The following is a 10,423-nucleotide window of genomic DNA, read 5'->3' as shown; positions in this document are numbered from 1 at the left end:
ATATATATATATATGTATATGTGTGTGTGTATTTATATATAAACACACACACACACACACACACACACACACACACAAAACCACTCTCCTTCCTCTTAATGTTGTTCATTAGCGGAGTAAACAGCGAGGGTCCTGGGCCCCTGACCAACATATGTATGTCTGTGTGGTGCATCTGAAAGCTCTGTCTCACAGGGGGATTATCTCTCGGGGCTCAGGTGTTAATGGAGTGTCAGAATAAACACACACTTAATCCCCACTATTTTTTCACTTGTTCAATTAGGAAGTCAGTTGTTAGCTGACTAATACATCACTAGAACCATTGTCTCCCTATTTAAGATGAATTTGCTCATGCTAATTGATTCATCTCATTATGCATGGAGAGCTTTGTAAGCGGTTTAGAATGGGAGCATCCCCAGCACTCTGTTAACACTGTGGATTTAGTTTGGGAACATTATGGATGTGTAACACAACAGGAAATGCATTTACACAGCTATAGCTTGTATATTTAGCTTATTCCCCTTTTTGCTTTAGTAACCAGCAGCACTAAGCTGCATGAACTCCACAAGTTCATTGTGGGTTGCATCATGCCGCAAAAACATAAAACCATGTCTGCATTTGTGATCGGAGAAATGACAAACAACTAGCACTGCTCTACACTGCTCAAAACTCACGTTTGAATCATCAGTGGCAAATCCTTTAAATATGAAAACGTACTTACAGGCTGTGAGTCAACATTATTTATCAGAACACCGGCATTGTAGGCTACTCTCCCAGGAAACAGTCCTTGTCCTCTGTAAAATGCGTTGCACACATCTGAATATTTGGGTTGAACTGTTCTGGAACAGTGTTGTAAATACAACTTAACCACTGATGTCTAGTTGTGTCCTCTTTTGGAAAGCCAAACAAAGTAGTTTCGCTTTCACAACGAAACACACAGCGTCTCCACGACATGGCGGCGGCAGTAACAATGCTACAGCGAGAATTATAAAGTCGTGCCTTCTTTCTTTGCATATACATTTGGGCGGTGTTATGCAAATCTTCCCACACAGTGACGTAGACATGTGGGGGCGTGTTTGAACGAGGAGTTTTAGGAGGGCGTGGATGAGTCTTAACTTTTATAAAGAATATCTCTTTGGTTTTGAGACTTTAGTCTTTGCAACTTTAGGGATCTTATCTATGCACGAACAGCTTGTAACACTCCAAAGAAAAAGGAAAACTTGAAATCGCATCATATGACCCCTTTAATTTGTTTTCTTTATTTACTGGTGTATATTCGATTTTGAATTCTAGATTTTCAATATGGTGTGACAGTTCCCGTTGGAATTTGGGTGATTTGTAGCTCCGCCTACGACTCGCCTCAATCTGCAGTCCATTGCCTACACCTGCCGCTGTGGTTCAGACGCTCCTTTAAAAACAGATACTAGTAGAGACAAAGGAGGCTTTGTCCACTTTTGGACCCCACTGTGTATGTGTACATATCTCCAATATAGAGAAAATGCTTCGATACACATGTATTTCTTCATCAGCTTGAACAGAATTTAACCATCATGCAATTCCCCATTAATCTGCACCATGGACGTATTTTGCAAACACATTAGAACAACAATGCAGGCGGGCATATTTGTAATCTCTCATTTTCCGATTCTTAAATGCTGAACAGAAATGGAATATGAATATTTCTGAAAGCAAATCCCCAAAGAGCCCAGGTTATAATGTCCACAGTTAGCAGTAATGAGAGCGGGATGAAAGCCATGATCAGATGGTAATTACTATACACAGCTCCTCTGATGAGCCACTGGGTATGTTTGATTTGTCATCATCACCTGTCGTCAGCTCAGACAAGTCTGCCTCCCTTCTCCTCTCACTCCTGGCCACGCACCCATTTTCTCCTCTCATGAACCACAAAAGCAATCTGGGGAATATTGAAATGAAGTCTGAGCAGGGGGCTTTCGAACAGCATGACATCTCGGGCTGGCGAGATACAGAAATAATTAACAGAATCATTTGGGTCCCAGGGCCTATTTCCATTTGCAATAACAGTGTTTTAGTCTTGAGTGGTGTCTGTAAATTGCCCCCACTGTTTGCAGAGGAGAGTAATGAGAGTTTAGTCTAACGGTCATGTTCCCCTCGTTTAACTCGAATGAGAAATGTCATCCGTCTGAGATGCAATCAGGGGTCCGTCAGAATGGCATGTGCCAGTCCAAAAAGCAATGATTGAAGGAATACAGGAAGTGTGAAATTGACTTTCCTGACACATTTTAGCCTGGCTAAATTTTATTTTTATTTTTTTAAAAGTGTTATTAATTTGCATGACAATAAGCGTCATTGTTTTAAGCTAATTTTATGGTTCAAATACTTTTTCAAAAAGAAAATCTCGGCCTGGTCTCTTCGATCGACACCTGTTATCCTCAACTCAACCATCTGTGTTTCTACCCGCTTCATATCAGTTGTTATGGACACGGATTATGATATTTTATTTTTCACAGCCCACGCAGTTGTGTTCAGTGAAGTGGGTTCAGTCTCTAATGCCTAACATCAGGTTTGTGGTCAGTCATGTTCCCTTTCATCTGAAGGTAATACCCTTGTATGCTGAACCTCCTGAGCAGAAACGCAGTGTTTGTTGAGACGTGATACAAAGCAGTCGTGTGTCTCAGCCTTGTCTTCATGAGAGGGCCTGCACGGATGGACAAGTCCACCCAGCAGAAAAGCACCTTTCGCTTTTCTCCCAGGACTCGCTCTTCGGACTTTCTCCCACCCACGCCATTTCTGGATAAATGGTTGCAGATTGTCTCACTGAAAAGTGAGTGAGTGCCCTTGTTTCCAATTAAATAACATAGCCTTTTTAATATTTGTGGATAAGATAATGAAGAGTAGTGGCCCTCACTCATTTTATATTGTTGTAAAAATCACCAATAACAAGGAATAACTATGTTCAGTGTAGTTATGGTTCCAGGGAGAGCTGGTTATTTATTCCAGATGCTGAGAGGTGAGAAGACGAGAGTGGAAGATTTGTTTTCGTTGAACATAAGAATGTTTGATCCTTCCTGTCTGAGAGAGCAACTCGTGTCACGGATAGACTGGATCTTAAAAATTAGGTTTCTCTATACAAAAATATATATTATATACCATGTTTTTTTCACTTTTGATGTATTACCATTTTATATTTAAGGCCTTGTTATTATTTGCAGTATTATTATTTACTCACCCTTGCGTCATTCAAACTTGTTTGCTATTAAAAGATTTTAAGAATCTTTTGATAATTGATTATTTCTATCTCAGGCTGTCAAGCTTTAATAATACAAAATAAAATACACAGGTCACGGATAGACTGGGTCTTAAAAATTAGGTTTCTCTATACAGTTAAAAAATTCTTTATGGATTTGTTTATTAAAAACAGCTTTTTGCTTCACAAGATGTTAATTGATGGACTGGAGTTCTGTGGATTATTGTAATGTTTTTTTTTAATCAGCTGTTTGGGCTCTTGTTCTGATGGCACCCATTCACAACAGAGGATACACTGGTGAGCAAGTGATATAATAAAAAAAATTATCCAAACTGTTCCAATGAAAAACAAACTCATCTACATCTTGGATGGCCTGAGGGTGAGAACATTTTCTGTAATTGCTTGTTTTTATTTTTTGGGTGAACTGTTTCTTTAAGGCTTCACTCTTTACTAAACTGACCAATCAGAATTTATATTCAACGTCCTGTAGGTACTTCTGTCAAAAATGAAGTAGATAAATGGCACCAAACCAGAGAGGCTTCATGAAATTCCCTTCTTCGCACAACCCAGTGTTAACCGTTCAAGCCAATCAGCTGTCAGTATCACAGTGCCTCAATGTCATCAAACAAACCTGTGGTTGAAATCAGGTAGAGAGAAGCTTGCAAATGTTGCAAAATATTAATAAAATAATAAACTAAGGGATATGTATACATTTGCAATAATGAAGGACTGGAGAATGACGTTTGTCTACAAAAAAATGGTAGAATGTTATGATATACGGCTTTCCATTCATGTATAAATGTTATAATCGTAATGTTGCTTATTTGTTTCTGCTAATTTACTGTATTGACAAGTGTTGTGTCAGTGATCGGAAAGATTATAGCACTTCGTTTAGTATCAATACTATTAAAAAATAGTAAAAAAGGGTATAGTTTGTGTACCCAGCATAGTTATCACCAAATGTGAAATAAAAGCAGTGCTTATTTATAGATTATAAGGCTTGACAGCCCTCTATAGGCCACTATGAAATTTCATTATGTAGAAAAGATAAATATGACTAATCTGTTAAAATGGTAGGCATGAGAGTACATGTTAAGAACTGATGTTTGAATCATAATCCCTCCCAGGCTTTCATGTGAGCCCACATATTGTGATTAGACAGTCCAATCTTCAAACACTGGTTATTTAGTCCTCTTTTTACTCATAGTCATGAGTAACTCGATACAAACCCTTGAGCTTGATTGTGCCGAGAGCCCTGTGAACACACAGCCATCAGGCATGTATTATTAAATGGGATGAATTCAAATAATTGTTGTCTGCTTCAAAAATTAAACCACTGCAATTTATGTGTCCATTTGAATTAGGAATTGATAACGTCACATATTTTGTTTGGCGTATCATGTTTACGCCACAAATTGTGACTCACCACAAGACCGAGGACTGGTGTGCCAGGCGGGAAATGCTGGGAAAATTACTTCCATTGGAAACTCCTGAGTGGCTATAATATCTGCAACTCCAACCGAGAAGGTAAAAACTCCTGTATTTCTTTTTAGAACCATCAGCCTGGTGAAGTAGACTTTTTTTGTGAGAATCAAATTGTTGAATCAAAAACTCATTTAGGCTTGATTTAACTGCCGAACTTGATTTTGCACATGCCAAATGATCATTGATGGAGCCTCAAAAGGAGCGTCTCAATCACACACGTCTGAAGTGACATAGATATCTGTAAGATAAGCCGCAATATTCCACCCATTCCCTAAAAAGAAACCACAGCTCACTATGGATAGATGCTGTGATTGCTAATACAATGCAGCTGTGAGCATGAAATCAGGACTTAGTGTAATGAGCTACTTTGAAGTCGAGACTTGATACTAAAATCTGCTACAAAATACAGGGGGAACTTGCGCTACTTGATGATAATCTGATATCCAAACCCTTCATCTATATATTTTTCCTTTTAAGAAGGCCAGATTTTCACCAAGAGGCAACCTGGGATAGATTTGGACTGTCTATTTTCTGTCTAGGCAAACATACACAGTGAAATTCCTGCCGGCTGAATTTAACACAACACATGTATTATTTAGGAAAAGAAAAATAAGCCAATATCTAAAATTACAGTATTATTAGAGTGCATATTCTCTTACTGTACGTAAAGTGCTCCACGCAGGCATGTCTGAAGACAGGGCTTGAATTGATTTTGTATGCTCGCAACGCATGAGAATGTAAGGCTGGTATGTATAGCTTAAATAAACCAACAGGCCGACAATTAGCCAGATCTGTCATGGGGCGAGTATAATCGATGTGTTTTGCGGATGATGGAATCAGAAGAACTGTGACATGCATGTCAGAAATATGGGCTAGACAAAAAAAAAAAAAAATTTTGGCTTGCACATGCTGCAGTTAAACCGATTTTTATACTTAAATGTGTTTTGCTAAATGTAACGTCTGCCACTATGCATGAATGTCAAAATGGTTTTAGCAATATTCCGGGTTCAGTACAAGTTAAGCTCACCGAACAGCACTTACGGCATAATGTTGATTACATTATTACATCCACTTGTCCCTCGTTTTCTTAAAAAAAGAGGACAAATCTGTACAGTGAGGCACTTACAATGGAAGTAAGAATCAGAAGAACTGTGACATGCATGTCAGAAATATGGGCTAGACAAAAAAAAACAAACATTTTGGCTTGCACATGCTGCAGTTAAACCGATTTTTATACTTAAATGTGTTTTGCTAAATGTAACGTCTGCCACTATGCATGAATGTCAAAATGGTTTTAGCAATATTCCGGGTTCAGTACAAGTTAAGCTCACCGAACAGCACTTACGGCATAATGTTGATTACATTATTACATCCACTTGTCCCTCGTTTTCTTAAAAAAAGAGGACAAATCTGTACAGTGAGGCACTTACAATGGAAGTATAAAGGGCCCATCGATTCATGTTAAAATACCCATTAATATAATAAAGCCACAAGATGTAAACACTAAAATGACCATAAAACTTCACAGCTCAAATAACAGAATAATTCAATTAAAGGCACAATATGTAAGATTTTTTTATTAAAATATCCAAAAACCACTAGAACAGTGTTATATATTTTGCTGACTTGTGTACTTACATTATCCCAAATGTATAGAAGAATGTTTAAATCCAGAGAAATAAGCAATTTTAACTAGTGACACGGACCGTGTCCATAGTGTCATTGTGTCGCCTGCCAATGACGTCATACACCCTCGATTTCCGGGTTTTGTTTTGTAGAAAACATGGAAACACCAAAGACGCTATAATATATTGTGCGTTTTAATAGACCGGTGACGACCACACAGAGTAGCTTTATAACAGAACTTTCAAATGTATCTAGTATGATAAAACAGCGCTGCTTTTTCCCCCACATACGCACGACCGGAAGGAGCGGAAGCGGTCGACTGTGGCATAATAAAAGCTCTGCTGCTTTCGAGCCGTGTGTCGCGCTCGTTCAGCGGCCTCGTTTCGCTTCGACGGCTTTCAGCCTCACCCTGCTTCATTCTACTACGTTAATAAATCATTAGCTCATCCATGAACATGATTTCTGCCCGAGTCCCGTCGGATTGCATCGGCTGTGGGGATGAAGACGACAACTCCAATGATTCCACACTCAGTCATGGCGTCATCAAACTACGCCTGTGTCTATTTGTTTATTTTGAGTACGCACCCTCTAGCGGCGAAAATTACATATTGTGCCTTTAAATGCCTGTGTAAAATTATGTTTTTCTCCTTTTAATCCTGCAAAAATGGTCCCCATTCACTTTCATTGAAAGTGACTCACTGTAATATCCTTTTTTTTAGATAAGGAAACAAGTGACAAGTCAAAACAATTTTTTTGTACTAATCAACATTATGCCACATATGCAGTAATTGGGCTTAAGTTGTATTGAAACTGGACTATTCCTTTAAGACCTACTTGGCCATCAGGAGTATTTCACTAACCGGTGCTTTTCAAAATGAACCAGAGGGCTGATTCAGACAAAGTAATCCCTCTAAACTAGCAATTGGTTGTTTATACAATTATCCTAAAAGCCATCAAAGCTGATTTAAATGGCTCTTGCCTCTCAGATAACATTTGAGTTAAGACCGCAACAGCTGATGATGATACACAAACACAACCCTGTTAGGCCCCACCACAACAAACTCACCATGTCAACTGCTTAATGCCTGCGCTTGGAACAGCAGGGCATAGTTTTGGGAGCCCTAATTAAGTGGTTTCATATGTAAGGCCCTTTCAGACCAGGCCTTTTTCCCCATAGCACTGCACAAGAGCATTTAGGGTTTGCTGAGTGTTGGGAGGTTGAATCATTTATTTTCTGGTGTACGTTACCACAGTGTCCAGATTTAATGAAGCTATGATATATTTATGGCTTGCCAAATCCTACCCTAATCCTACCCTTGATAATAAGCGTAGTATATTAAGCTCAGTGGCTGTTTTGTTAAACATGCTTCAATGTGTCGGCTTGGACCCGTGGGCCACTGCTCTGTGTACACTACTGGGTAACCTAATTTTCACTTGGTGTGTAATGTATACCTATAAATAGCAGGGGAGCTGATTCTCTGGGTCAACTCCGTGGTTCCCCAGTGATGTGTATAGCTCGGTAAGGAACTTTTTTTTTTAGCGTCATGAAGTGGGCATCCATTTAGGCACACCTGAGAGGGTACTTGCGAGTTTTTAATTAGGTGTTTCTGGGCCAGGCTCTCAGTTTAAATTACACAGATGTTAGGTATGTCACTGCAATAGTGCAAACTGAAAACTGAATAAAGAAATGAATAAAGGTAAGTTGGCTTTATTTTTTGGAACTGACTAACTTCATAACTCAAATACGATTTGCAACTTCATTTTTCGTAATTGCTACTTGGTTACAATGTGATTTTTACATCTCACAATTATGACTCATAATTTCAACTTTATATCTTGAAATTTTGACTTTATACCTAAAAATTGAAACTATTTCTCAGAATTGTGACTTTTTATTAAACAATTGCAACTATTTGTAATAATTGTTACTTTATATTTCGCAATTGTGACTTTATATCTCAATTTCAATTATTTCTCACAATTGTGACTTTAAATCTCATAGTTGTATCTATTTCTGACAAATGTGATCTTGCAATTGTGATGATTACTTAAAATTGTGAATTTATCTCTGTTGCAACATATCTTGCAATTATGACTTTATCAAATTGACAACTATTTCTCAGAATATCTGTAACAATTGCAACTTTATATACTAATACCCTTGCAACTTTATATCTCCAATTTGTGACTTTATATTTCAAAATTATTATTCAGTTTATTATTACTCAGAAATGTGATCATATTTCACATGTAGTTTTTTTTTGTGTCCGTTCATTTTTTATTTTAAACTTTTATTTTAAATCTGAGGTGGAAACAAGTTTATATTATTTCAGTGTCCGTTCATTTTTTATTTTAAACTTTTATTTTAAATCTGAGGTGGAAACAAGTTTATATCAAATCTCTAAAATCAAGGGAAGTACACAAATTAATACTAGATTAAATTCCTAGGTCATGTACCTCACTGCCTATAAATCTGTGTTTTTGGATTCTTAGAAATCACTTACGATTACAAGTTTTTGCACGAGATGTGCCTTTCACACCTGGTCGGGTGGGAAGTGTGATCTGAGCTGCAGTCAAGTTGGGAGGCTCTCGGCCTGAGAAAGAGCAGAGGCCGTCCTGCAAATTGTTGATGCCAGCCTCAGCACACTGTTTATTTTCAGCATCTCACACAGGAATTTTAATTTATTTCTTCATTCTTTCATTTTTTCTTTCTTTGCAAAGGCTTTGACCGTTGTTTAAGGATACCTCGTTCCCCTGTGCACAGGCCTTGGCAATTACTGTGTCAAAAGACTTAAACAACTACAGCGGAGTGAAAGGGAGCTTTACATTTGGATTTTATGTGCCGCTTCTCACTGCAGCTTGTGTGAGTCCGCTTCCCCGAAGCCCCAAAATTTTTTATAATCCCTGAAATAAAATCCTGATGTATTTTCATCACTGCTAGACGTTATGATCATATCAAACAAGACACTTTTGAATCCCAATCCCTCAAACGTGCTAGAATCTCAACTGCAAATATCATGGAACTCAAAACAGGCTGTACGCTTGGATGTGAACTGCATTAGAAAATTGCTGTGTGTTTATGCATTTTGTGTGATCTTTATAATCAAAACCTTAAAACCAGCCCTTGGCTCATGATTCGTCCATTTTTTTTTTCTTCTTTTCACAGCTGTGAGAGAATATCCTGCTGGCATTTTTGTGGAGCAATAGTCGTGGCTAAAAGATGGATTAGCATTATTTTACCAGAAATGTGCCTCTGTTAGCTCATTATCTTTTGACAATTTTAGGAGATATGCCTTTAGAGTCTGTCTTTGTTTAAGCTATGAGCTTTCCTATAAGAGCCAGTCAGCTGGATGTATATGGCCAGTGTCAGGCATAATTAACTCTGACAGGGGCATTTAGTGGTTGTAATTCAAATCTAATTCAGAACATCTTAACCTTCAGTCTGTCAGAAGTTGAAATGTGCTATAAAACCCGCGGCCCCAATCATGGCCTTGTGTAGCGGTACAATGATGTGTCAACATGCTTGCTTCGAAAAACAGCTTCCCTTGAGCACAGAAAACTCCCTTACAGTACACATTAAGGAAAACAAAGGCCTCAGATAGTCATGGCCGGGTTTGTGCGAATTGAGCTCGTAATTGGCTGACGCTGTTTAAAGTCACAAGAACAGAATAATGTAAATACAAGAAATCTGCTTCAGATTTTCCCATTCCCAGTGTGATTGGCTTTAACGTCTCATCGCCACATGCCATACGTTCTGTATTTGCTGCAGCACTCTTTTGAAGTAAACTCATAAGAACATCAGCGGGAGTGAGCTTAGCTTTGCCAAAAGGATGAAGATAAAGAAGAAAATCAAAATGATGAACACACAGAACAGTATATGAGACATAATATTTTAATATCTTAAATATTAGCATGTCATTTTGATTGAAGCACAAATTGCTTCACTAAATGGAAATACAGGAATATTAAGGTGAAGTGTGTCACTTATGCACAAAATAATGACTGTTTTCAAACAGGTTTCTAAATATTTATTAAACATGATGAACCAAAATAACTGCCATCAATATTCTTTGAGGACTGCAAACAGTA

This window comes from Sinocyclocheilus grahami, unplaced genomic scaffold, assembly GCF_001515645.1.
Source record: "Sinocyclocheilus grahami isolate Dianchi unplaced genomic scaffold, SAMN03320097.WGS_v1.1 scaffold54.1, whole genome shotgun sequence".
Classification (NCBI taxonomy): domain Eukaryota; kingdom Metazoa; phylum Chordata; class Actinopteri; order Cypriniformes; family Cyprinidae; genus Sinocyclocheilus; species Sinocyclocheilus grahami.
This window is presented reverse-complemented; position numbering follows the sequence as displayed.